Below are 13,207 nucleotides of genomic sequence, written 5' to 3' on the forward strand. Positions count from 1 at the left end.
TCATCTGTGACTGAAACCCTCATAAGAAATAGGAGTAGGCCATTTGGCCCATCGAGCCTGCTCCGCCATTTAATAAGACCATGGCTGACTTGACTGTGGTCTTAACTCCACTTCCCACAGGCCCATAATCCTTGATTCCCATTTTGATCAAAAATTTATCTAGCTCAGCCTTCAATCTATTCAATGACCCAGCCTCCAATGTGCTCTGGGTAGAGAATTCCAAAGACTAATAACCCTCAAGAGAAGAAATTCCTCCTCATTGCCGTCTTAAATGGGAGTCCCCTTTTTTGAAATGGTTCCCCTTAGTTTTAGATTCCCCAAGAGGAAAAGTTCTCTCAGCATCTACTCTGATCACCTCTCACTCTTCTAAACTCCAAAAAATATAAGCCCAACCTGCTCAACCTTTCCTCTTAAGACATTCCCTTCGTACCAAGAATCAGCCTAGTGAACATTCCATGAACTGATTCGAAAGCAAGTAAATCTCACCTTAAGTCAGGAGGCCAGAATAGTACACAGTTGTAGCAAGACTTCTCTACTTTTATACTTCAACCCCCCCTGCAATAAAGGTCAACATTCCATTTTCCTTCCTGATTACTTGCTGTTCATGCATACTAATATTTTGTGATTCATGTACCCAGACTTCCCTGTACAAACATATGAATTAGGAGTAGGACCAGGCCATTCAGCCCCTCAGCCATGCTCCCCCATTCAATAAGATCATGGCTGATTTGATTGTGTCCTCAAATCCACATTCTGCCTACCCCAATAACCTTTGACTCCCTTGTTAGTCAAGAATCTATCTAGATCTGCCTCCAAAGAAGGCTAATAGGAAAGCTAATAGAATATTATCACTGATTAAGAGGGAAATTGAATACAAAAGTAGGGAGGTTATGCTTCAGTTGTACAGTTGTACACTAGTGAGACCACATTTGGAGTGTACAATATTGGTCACTTTATTTAAGGAAGGATGTAAATGCATTGGGAAGCAGTTCAGAGAAACTTTGCCAGACTAATACCTGGAATAGGTGGGTTGTACTATGAGGAAAGGTTGGTGAGGTTAGGCTTGTATCTACTGGAGTTTAGAAGATTAAGAGACAACTTGATTGAAACAAATAAAATCCTGAGCGGACTTGACAGGGTGGATGTGGAGAGGATGTTTCCTCTTGTGGAAAAATCTAGAACTTGGGGTTAGTGTTTAAAAATAAGGGGTCACCCATTTAAAACAGATGAGGCAAATTTTTTTCACTCAGAGGGTCGTGAGTCCTTGGAACTCTGCTTCCACCACCATTTCAGGAAGAGAGTCTTTAACTATTTTTAAGGCAGAGTTGGATAGATCTTGGTAAGCCAGGGGGTGATAGGTTATCGGAGGTAGGCAGGAATGTGGGGTTGAGGTTACATTCAGATCCGTCATTATCTCATTGAATGGTGGAACAGGCTCAACAGGCTGAATGGCCTACTCCTGCTCCTTGTTCATATGTTTATATGTAAAAATATTCATTGACCCTCCACTGCTTCCTGGGAAGAGTGTTCCAAAAATTCACAACTCTCAGAAAAACTTTCTGCTCATCTCCATCTTTAAATGGGAGACCCATTATTTTTAAACGGTGTCCCCTAGTTAGAACCATAGAAAAGTTACCGCACAAAAGGAGGCCATTCAGCCCATTTTGTCCATGCCAGCCAGAGGACACACAGGTGCCCTTTCTAATCCCAGCTTCCTGCATCCGGCTCATACCCCTGCAGCTTACAGCACTTAAGGTGCAGATCCAGGTACTTTTTAAAAGAGTTTAAAGTTTCTGCCTCTACCACCAACTTGGGCAGCGAATTCCAGACACCCACTACCCTCTGCGTAAAAAAGTTCTTCCTCATGTCCCCCCCGACATATCCTGCCACTTATCTTGAATCTATATCAAACAAAAACACCCGGAAAAACTCAGCAGGTCTGACAGCATCTGCAGAGAGGGACACAAGTGACATTTCAAGTTCGTATTATCCTTCATCAGAACTAAGACATGTAGAAATGAGATGAATTATAAGCTGGTAGAAATGGGTGGGACAGGAGAGCTCGATAGGGGGCCAGTGATAGGTGGAGGCCAAGAAGAGACTGCCAAAGATATCACAGACAAAAGGACAAAGGGGTGTTGACGGTGGTGATATTATCTAAAGGATGTGCTAATGGGGACATTAAGGGAAGCAAGCTAGTGGCAGATGGCCCTAGTGAGGATGGGGTGGGGGGAAGGGATCAAAATAAGCTAAAAGGTGGAGATGAAACAATAGATCAAAATAACTTTAAAAATAGGAGGGAAAAGAAAAAAAGTGTTAAAAAATTATAAATTATTGGAAAATGGGGGGATTGGAAGGGGGATGGGGATGGAGGAGAGAGTTCATGATCTGAAATTGTTGAACTCAATATTAAGTCCAGAAGGCTGCAAAGTGCCGAGTCGGAAGATGAGATGCTGTTCCTCCAGTTTGCATTGAGCTTGACTGGAACAATGCAGCAGGCTAAGGACGGACATGTGGGCATAACAGCAGGGTGGTGTGTTGAAATGGCAAGCGACAAGAAGGTCTGGATCATGCTTGCAGACAGACCGAAGGTGTTCCGAAAAGCGGTCACCCAGTCTGTGTTTGGTCTCTCCAAATTAGAGGGGACTGCATTGGGAGCAGTGAATGCAGTAGACTAAATTGAGGGAAGTGCAAGTGAAGTGCTGCTTCACTTATGTCCCCTAGTCCTAGAATTCCCCACCAAGGGAAACAATTTTATCCTGTCCACTCTATCTATTCCCCTCATAATTTTGTACACCTCAATCAAGTCACCTCTCAGCCTTAAAAACAAAATACTGCGCATGCTGGAAATCCAAAACAAAAACAGAAATACCTGGAAAACGGCGGAGAAGAACAAAGTTGAAGTTTTGAGTCCTCATGACACTTCAACAGAACTAAGTAGAAATAGGAAATGGGTGAAATATAAGCTGCTTTTAAGGGGGGGGGGGGGGGCGAGGAGAGAAGTTGGTGGGTGTGGGGTGGGGGGGGGGGGGTTTGTTGGGACAAGCAAGCAGTGATAGGAGCAGATAACCAAAAGATGTCACAGACAAAAGAACAAAGAGGCGTTGGTGATGTTATCTAAAAGAACATGCTAATTAAGATTGGAGAGCAGGACGAGCAAGGTAGCTCTAGTGGGGGTGGGGTGAAATAAACCATGGATGGAATGCATTTAAAAATAATGGAATTGGTGGGAAAAGAAAAATCTATATAAATTATTGGAAAAAACAAAAGGGAGGGGGAAGAAATGGAAAGGGGGTGGGGGTGGAGGAGGGAGTTCAAGATCTAAAGTTGTTGAACTCAATATTCAGTCCGGAAGGCTGTAAAGTGCCGAGTCGGAAGATGAGATGCTGTTCCTCCAGTTTGCGTTGAGCTTCACTGGAACAATGCAGCAGGCCAAGGATGGACATGTGTGCATGAGAACAGGGTGTAGTGTTAAAATGGCAAGCGACAGGGAGGTCTGGGTCATTCTTGTGGACAAACCGAAGGTGTTCTGCAAAGCGGTTGCCCAGTCTGCGTTTGGTCTCTCCAATGTAGAGGAAACTGCATTGGGAGCAATGAATGCAGTAGAATAAGTTGGGGGAAAAGCAAGTGAAATGCTGCTTCACTTGAAAAGAGTGTTTGGGCCCTTGGACGGTGAGGAGAGAGGAAGTGAAGGGGCAGGTGTTGCATATTTTGCGTTTGCATGGGGAGGTGCCGTAGGTGGGGTTGAGGAGTAAGGGGTGATGGAGGAGTGGACCAGGGTGTCACGGAGGGAACGATCCCTAAAAATGCCACCGGGGGAGTGAAGGGAAGATGTGTTTGGTGGTGGCATCATGCTGGAGTTGGCGGAAATGGCAGATGATGGTCCTTTGAATGCGGAGGCTGGTGGGGTGATAAGTGAGGACAAGGGGGATCCTATCATGTTTTTGACACTGAACAATTTCTCCTTTAACTCCTCTCACTTCCTCCAAATAAAAGCATGGCTATGGGTACCTGCATGGGCCCCAGCTATGCCTGTCTCTTTATGGGGTATGTGGAACATTCCTTGTTCCAGTCCTACTCCTGCCCCCTCCCACAACTCTTTTTCCAGTACATCGATGATTACTTTGGTGCTGCTTCATGCTCTCGAACAGATGTGACAGAGGCGAAGGGAAGTGTCAGAGATGGACCATGTGAGAATGATGGAGGGGTAGAGATTGGAAGCAAAATTAATACATTTTTCCAGGTTCTGATGAGACCATGAAGCAGCACCAAAGTAATTATCGATGTACCTGAGAAAGAGTTGTGGGAGGGGGCCGGAGTAGGACTGGAACAAGGAATGTTCCACATACCACATAAAGAGACAGGTTTGGCTGGGGCCCATGCGGGTACCCACAGCCACACCTTTTATTTGGAGGAAGTGAGAGGAGTTAAAGGAGAAATTGTTTAATGTGAGAACAAGTTCAGCCAGACGGAGGACAGTAGTGGTGGATGGGGATTGTTCGGGCCTCTGTTCGAGGAAGAAGCCGAGAGCCCTCAGACCATCAGAATTTTGCTTCCAGTCTCCACCCCTCCATCATTTCCACGTGGTTCATCTCTGACACTTCCCTTCCCTTCCTTGACCTCTCTGTCTCAATTTCTGGTGATAGACGGTCCACCAATATCCATTACAAGCCTACCGACTCCCACAGCTACCTCGACTACAGTTCCTCACACCCCGCTTCCTGTAAAGACTCCATCCCATTCTCTCAGTTCCTTCGCCTCCGTTGCATCTGTTCTGATTACGCTACCTTCAAAAACAGTTCCTCTGACATGTCCTCCTCCTTCCTTAACTGAGGTTTTCCACCCACGGTAGTTGACAGGGCTCTCAACCCTATCTGGCCCATCTTCTGCGCATTCGCCCTCACGCCTTCTCCTCCCTCCCAGAACCATGATAGGGTCCCCCTTGTCCTCACTTATCACCCCACCAGCCTCCGCATTCAAAGGATCATCCTCCGCCATTTCCGCCAACTCCAGCATGATGCCACCACCAAACACATCTTCCCTTCAACACCCCCCCCCACCGGGTGGCATTCCGTAGGGATCGTTCCCTCCGTGACACCCTGGTCCACTCCTCCATCACGCCCTACACCTCAACACCCACCTACGGCACCTCCCCATGCAAACGCAAAATATGCAACACATGCCCCTTCACTTCCTCTCTCCTCACCGTCCAAGGGCCCAAACACTCCTTTCAAGTGAAGCAGCATTTCACTTGCATTTCCCCCAACTTAGTCTACTGCATTCGTTGCTCCCAATGCGGTTTTCTCTACATTGGAGAGACCAAACGCAGACTGGGCGACCGCTTTGCAGAACACCTTCGGTCTGTCCACAAGAATGACCCAGACCTCCCTGTCGCTTGCCATTTTAACACACCAGCCTGCTTTCTTGCCCACATGTCCATCCTTGACCTGCTGCATTGTTCCAGTGAAGCCCAACGCAAATTGGAGGAACAACACCTCATCTTCCGACTAGGCACTTTATAGCCTTCCGGACTGAATATCGAGTTCAACAACTTTAGATCTTGAACTCCCTCCTCCATTCCCATCCCCTTTCCGTTTCTTATCCCTCCCTTTTGTTTTTCCCAATAATTTATATAGATTTTTCTTTTCCCACCTATTTCCGTTATATTTAAATGTATTCCACCCATGGTTTATTTCACCCCATCCCCACTAGAGCTACCTTGCTCGTCCTGCTCTCCAATCTTAATTAGCACATTCTTTTAGATAATATCACCACCTTCAACACCTTTTTGTTCTTTTGTCTGTGACATCTTTTGGTTATCTCCTCCTATCACTGCTTGCTTGTCCCATCAAACCACGCCCCCCCAACTTCTTCCCCCCCTCTGCCTCCTTAAGCCAGCTTATATTTCACCCCTTTCCTATTTCTTCTTAGTTACGTTGAAGGATCATGAGGACTCGAAACATCAACTTTGTTCTTCTCTGCCGATGCTGCCAGACCTGCTGAGTTTTTCCAGATAATTCTGTTTTTGTTTTGGATTTCCAGCATCCGCAGTTTTTTTGTTTTTATCTGTTTAATTGACTGCCACTTCTCTTCAAGAAATGCCTACCTTGAAGAATTTTTGTTCTACTCTCCATCAGGATTTTCGAATCTCTCTCTTGCCTTATTCACCTTCATTGCTTTCCATTTCTCTCCTGACAAGGTGTTTACTAAAACCCGCTTTCACAGCCATATTTCCTTTCTCAGTGACTGTCTCCATCTCCGACTTACCCCACGTGATTTCAACTGAAATTCCATCTCTCATGTTTCGAACCCACCCAGGATTACAGGTATCTCCGGGACATAAAACGTTTCTCGGACTGCTGTTCCTGTCACATTCTGAGATCCACACTCAGTGCCATGCGCCGCCATATGAACACACTCGACCTCTCCCTCCAGCAGCACCTTTTTCAAAGCTGTGCGTGCCCTCAGTTTCATTTTATTCTTCGTCTCATCCGAGACCTCAGCAAGAAACTTTTTCTCTTTCTCTCAAGTGCTAAGGAACGCAAGTTCCAACAACTCATTGAGACCAACACCCATCTAGGTCCCTCCACCCCTGCCTGTCCCTCTGTCCCCACCCCATCTTCCAATTCCAGCCCCGGCCGTGTATTCACTATACCCCCTGACCTTCCACTCTCCGACGCTGAACGTTCAGTGCTCAGCAAAGGACTTAGTTTCATACCCTCGCGCCCTCATCTCAATGAATTTTGGGCTCGGCACGATGCTGAACTCTTCTTCCGCCGCCTTCGTCTCCGTGCTTACTTCTTTGGGCAGGAGTCCTCTCCCCGTTCAACGGTTCCTTTTACCCACCTCCAATATTCTCCCTCCATCTGGACCCCTCCCTCTGGATTCTTACCTTCTCTTGATCTTTTCATTGAGAATTGTCGGCGTGACATTAGTCGTCTCAAGTTCTCTGCTTCTCTCACCCATTCTAACCTGTCTCTCTCTGAACTTACTGCACTCCGTTCTCTCAGGTCCAACCCTAACATTGTAATCAAACCCGCTGACAAGGGTGGTGCTGTTGTTGTCTGGTGCACTGACCTCTACCTTGCGGAGGCTGAGCGTCAACTCGCAGACACTTCCTCCTACCTCTCCCTGGACCATGACCCCACCACTGAACATCAAGGCATTGTTTCCAGGACTGTCACTGACCTCATCTCCTCTGGAGATCTTCCTCCCACAGCTTCCAACCTGATAGTTGCCCAACCTCGGATGGCCCGCTTCTACCTCCTATCCAAAATCCACAAACAGAACTGTCCCGGCAGACCGATTGTGTTAGCCTGTTCCTGCCCCACGGAACTCGTTTCTTGTTATCTTGACTCCCTTCTCTCTCCCCTTGTCCAGTCCCTTCCCACCTACATCCGTGATTCCTCGGACACCTTATGTCACATCAACAATTTCCAGTTCCCTGGCCCCAACCTCCTCCTCTTCACCACGGACGTCCGATCCCTCTACAGCACCATGCCCCACCAGGATGGTCTGAGGGCTCTCAGCTTCTTCCTCGAACAGAGGCCCGAACAATCCCCATCCACCACTACTCTCCTCCGTCTGGCTGAACTTGTTCTCACACTGAACAATTTCTCCTTCAACTCCTCTCACTTCCTCCAAATAAAAGTGTGGCTATGGGTACCTGCATGGGCCCCAGCTGTCTCTTTATGGGATATGTGGAACATTCCTTGTTCCAGTCCTACTCCGGCCCCCTTCCCCCAAATCTTTCTCCGGTACATTGATGATTACTTTGGTGCTGCTTCATGCTCTCGTCGGGACCTGGAAAAATGTATTAATTTTGCTACCAATCTCCACCCCTCCATCATTTTCACATGGTCCATCTCTGACACTTCCATCCCCTTCCTTGACCTCTCTGTCTCAATTTCTGGTGATAGACTGTACACCAATATCCATTACAAGCCTACCGACTCCCACAGCTACCTCGTCTACAGCTCCTCACACCCCACTTCCTGTAAGGACTCCATCCAATTCCCTCAGTTCCTTCGCCTCCGTCACATCTGTTCTGATGATACTACCTTCAAAAACAGTTCCTCTGACATGTCCTCCTTCTTCCTTACCTGAGGTTTTCCACCCACGGTAGTTGACAGGGCACTCAACCGTGTCTGGCCCATCTCCCGCGCATCCGCCCTCACGCCTTCTCCTCCCTCCCAGAAACATGATAGGGTCCCCCTTGTCCTCATTTATCACCCCACCAGCCTCCGCATTCAAAGGATCATCCTCCGCCACTTCCGCCAACTCCAGCATGATGCCACAACCAAACACATCTTCCCTTCACCCACCCCGGTGGCATTCCTTAGGGATCGTTGCCTCCGTGACACCCTGGTCCACTCCTCCATCACGCCCTACACCTCAACACCCACCTATGGCACCTCCCCATGCCCACGCAAAAGATGCAATACCTGCCCCTTCACTTCCTCTCTCCTCACCGTCCAAGGGCCCAAACACTCCTTTCAAGTGAAGCAGCATTTCAATTGCATTTCCCCCAACTTAGTCTACTGCATTCGTTGCTCCCAATGCGGTTTCCTCTACATCGGTCTGTCCGCAAGAATGACCCAGACTTCCCTGTCGCTTGCCATTTTAACACTCTACCCTGCTCTCTTGTCCACATGTCCATCCTTGACCTGCTGCATTGTTCCAGTGAAGCTCAACGCAAACTGGAGGAACAGCATCTCATCTTCCAACTAGGCACTTTACAGCCTTCTGGACTGAATATTGAGTTCAACAACTTTAGATCTTGAACTCGCTCCTTCATCCCTACCCCCTTTCCATTTCTTCCCCCTCTCTTTTTTTTCCCCAAAAATTTATATAGATTTTTCTTTTCCCACCTTTTTCCATTATTTTTAAATGTATTCCACCCATGGTTTATTTCACCCCATCCCCACTAGATCTACCTTGCTCGTCCTGCTCTCCAATCTTAATTAGCACATTCTTTTAGATAATATCACTACCTTCAACACCTCTTTGTTATTCTGTGACATCTTTTGGTTATCTCCTCCTATCACTGTTTGCTTGTCCCAACAACTCCCCCAACTTCTTCCCCCTGTCTCCCCCTTAAACCAGCTTATATTTCACCTCTTTCCTATTTCTACTTAGTTCTGTTGAAGGGTCATGAGGTCTCGAAACGTCAACTTTGTTCTTCTCCGCTGATGCTGCCAGACCTGCTGAGTTTTTCCAGGTATTTCTGTTTTTGTTCACCTCTCAGCCTTCTTTGTTCTAAGGAAAATAACCCCAACCTATCCAATCTCTCCTCGTAGCTACACATTCTTGTAAACCTCCTCTGTATCTAGTGAAGATTGGAAAATCATCCTCAGAGCATCTGCTATCTCCTCCCTGACTTCCTTCAGCAGCCTCGGGAAACAATCCATCTGGCCCTGGTGAATTATCAACTTTCAAGGATTTCAACCCTTCGGGTCCTTCCTCTCTCTTTATGACTATCCCGTCCAATATCTCGCAGTGTTCCCCCTGGACTACTATATCTACATCCTCCCTTTCCTCTGTAAACACGAAGACAAAATATTCATTTGAAACCCTTCCCACAGCCTCTGCATCTACACACAAGTTTCCATCTTCATCTCTGATAGGTCCCACTTTTTCCTTAACTAACCTTTTAGCATTAATGTATTGGTAAAACATCTTTGGGTTATTTTTAACTTTACTTGTCGATCTTTTTCCATGCCCTCTCTTTGATTTCCTTATTTCCTTCGTCCCTGCACTTCCTATATTCGTCTAGGCTATCTGCAGTGCTTAGTTCTTTGTGCCTATCGTACGCTTTCTTCTTCTGTTTGATCTTCCCTTGTATTCCTCTAGATAACCAGGGGTGTCTAGATTTGGCAGTACCACTCTTATTTTTGTCTACTTTGTACACTTAGGATCTGGCTTTTCAGTGCTTCCCACTGGTTTTCCACTGTTTTGTCCTCCTGCAGTGCTGTCCAGTCCACCTCACCCAAGTCCCTTCTCAGTTCTGCTAAATTTGCCTTCCTCCAGTTCAAGACTTTTCCTCCTGCCCTATCTCTGTCCTTTTCCATGGTAATGCTAAATCTAACTGAATTGTGATCACTGTCCCCGATATGGTTGCCAACTGCCACTTCACCCACTTGCCCTTCTTCGTTCCCCAAGACTAGGTCTAGAATTGCATCTCCTCTCATTGAGTTTGTCACTAATTGGTTGAAAAGATTTTCCTGGACACACTGCATGAATTTTTCTCCCTCAATGCTCCTTATATTGTTTGAATCCCAGTTGATATTAGGATAGTTGAAGTCTCCTACTATTATTGCCCTCTCGTTCTTACAAGCAGAAATTTGCCTACAGATTTATTCTTCTATCTCCCTTTCACTATTTGGGGGTCTGTAGTATACTCCCAGTAGTGTGACTGCCCCTTTTTTATTTCTAATCTCAATCCATAAAGCCTCGTTTATTGACCCATTTAGTATATTATCCCTTCTCACAACTGGAATTGATTCTTTAACCATTAGTGCTACCCCCCTCCTTTTTTATCTCTTACTCTATTGTGTCTGAAGACTCTATAACCAGGGGTATTAAGCTGCCAGTTTTGTCCCTCCTTTAGCCAGGTCTCCATTATAGCAATGACATCCTGCTGCCATGGTCTACCTGTGCCCTTAACGCATCTACCTTGTTTGTAACACTCCTTGCATTGACGTATAGACAATTTAACCCCATCAATTTCCCCTGCTGGACACTTTTTAAACTTTGCTTCTCCAGTAACTCCATGTCTATCACAACGTCCCTAGTAATGTTCTACCTCCATTTTTCTGATCTGAATCTGACCATCAGACCCTACTCCTGGGATCCCATCCCCCTGCCACACTAGTTTAAATACTCATCAACAGAACTAGCAAAAGCCCCCACAAGGACACTGGTCCCAGCTCTGCCTGGGTGCAGCCCGTCTGGTTTGTACAGGTCCCACATCCAGGACAGAGCAGCCCACTTCATTGGCACCACAACCAAAAACATTCACTTCCTTCACCATTGACGCACAGTAGCAGCAGTGTGTACCATTTACAAGTTGCACTGTAGCAATTCACCAAGGCTCCTTAGACAGCACCTTACAAACCCACGACCACTACCATTTAGTCGGACAAGGGCAGCAAATAGATGGGAACATCACCACCTGGAAGTTCCCCTCCAAGTCACTCAACATTCTGACTTGGAAATATATCGCCGTTCCTTCACTGTCACTGGGTCAAAATTCTGGAACTCCCTTCCTATCAGCACTGTGGGTATAACTACACCACATGGTAGCTCACCACCACTTTCTCAAGGGCAATTAGATATGGGCAATAAATACTGGCCCAGCCAGCGATGCCCAGTCTTTTAACTGCCAATGGATGCAGGCCCAGCCTTTTCAACCTTTTCTTTTTCTTTAATGCAGGCAACATAGCCTTCTGGATTCTTGCTCTCGGCTGGGGAGAACAGTGTCTATCCCCCTGACTATACTGTCCCCTATTACCACTACATTCCTCTGTCCTCTCCCTAGTTGAATGACTTCCTGTACCAGGGTGCCAAGGCCAATCTGCTCATCCATCCTGCAGACCCTGCTTTTGTCCACACAGGTTGCAAGCATCTCAAGCCTGCTTGACAATTGCAAAGTCTGGAGCTCCTCCACTACTGTTTGCTCAGTCATTTTTACCTGCCTCACTCATGGTCACACCTTCTTCTCCATCATCACTAACTAAAACAGACCACCCTATTCTAAGAGGTGTGATTTTCATCTGGTAAAAAGTGTCCAGATATTTCTCCCGCTTCCTGATGCCGTACAGTCTCTGAAGTTCGGCTTCCAGGTGAATAATCCTGATCCGGAATTCCTCTAGCTGCTTACATTTTCTGCAGGCATGTTTGTCCTGAATCACATAGGTGTCCAGGAGCTCCCACAAACATACATACAAATGTACAAATTAGGAGTAGGCCACTCAGCACCTTGAGCCTGCTCCACCATTCAATAAGTTCATGGCTGATCTGATTGTAATCCCAACCCCACATTCCTGCCTACCCTCAATAACCTTTCATCCTCTTGTTAATCAAGAATCTATCTAGCTTTCACTTAAAAATATTCAAAGACTCTGCTTCCACCACCTTTTGAGGAAGAGAGTTCCAAAGACTCACTACCCTCAGAAAAAATTTCCTCTCATCTGTGTCTTAAATGAGTGACCCCTTATTTTTAAACAGTGACAAGAAGAAACATCGTCTCCACATCCACCCTGTCAAGACACCTCAGGATCTTAAAGGTTTCAGTTAAGTCACCTCTTACTCTTCTAAATTCCGGTGGATACAAGCCTAACCTGTCCAGCCTTTCCTCATAACACAACCCACCCATTCCTGGTATTAGTCTAGTAAACCTTCTCTGAACTACTTCTAACACATTTACATCTTTCCTTAAATAAGGAGACCAGGACTATACATAATACTCCAGATGTGGTCTCACCATTGCCCTGTACAACTGAAGCATAACCTCCCTACTTTTGTAATCAATTCTCCTCACAATAAATGAAAACATTTTATTAGCTTTCCTAATTACCTGCTGTACCTGCATAATAACCTTTTATGATTCATGCACTAGGACACCCAGATCCCTCTGAATCTCAGAGCTCTACAATCTCTCGCCATTTAGATAATAAGCTTCCTTTTTATTATTCCAGCCAAAATGAACAATTTCACATTTGCCCACATTAGACTCATTTGCCAGATCTTTGCCCACTCACTTAACCTAGCTATGTCCATATGTCCCTTATGCCCTCTTCACAATTTACTTTCCTATTTTTGGGTCATCAGCAAATTTAGCAACCATTTCTTCAGTCCCTTCATCCAAGTCATTTATATAAATTGTAAAAGTTGAGGCCCCAGCACTGATCCCTGAGGCACATCACTCATTACATCCTGCCAACTTGAAAAAGACCCATTTATGCCTACTCTCTGCTTCCTGTTAGCCAGTCAATCTTGAATCCATGACAACATGTTACTCCCTATACCATGAGCTTTTATTTTCTGCAATAACCTTTGATATGGCACTTTATCAAATACCTTCTGGAAATCTAAGTACAGTACATCCACCAGTTCCCCTTTATCCACAGCACATATGACTCCTTCAAAGAACTCTAATAAATTGGTTAAACATGATTTCCCTTTTACAAATCCATGTTGACTCTGC

The 13,207-nt window shown here is 46.0% G+C and overlaps 1 protein-coding gene across 4 annotated transcripts in view; it reads right to left on the minus strand.

Annotated features, from left to right (window-relative positions):
• The window catches only part of dram2b (DNA-damage regulated autophagy modulator 2b), a 138,945-nt gene that overhangs the window by 80,330 nt on the left and 45,408 nt on the right, over positions 1 to 13,207 (minus strand). The window lies entirely within an intron of this gene.

This window comes from Carcharodon carcharias, chromosome 9 (genome assembly GCF_017639515.1).
Source record: "Carcharodon carcharias isolate sCarCar2 chromosome 9, sCarCar2.pri, whole genome shotgun sequence".
Lineage (NCBI taxonomy): Eukaryota > Metazoa > Chordata > Chondrichthyes > Lamniformes > Lamnidae > Carcharodon > Carcharodon carcharias.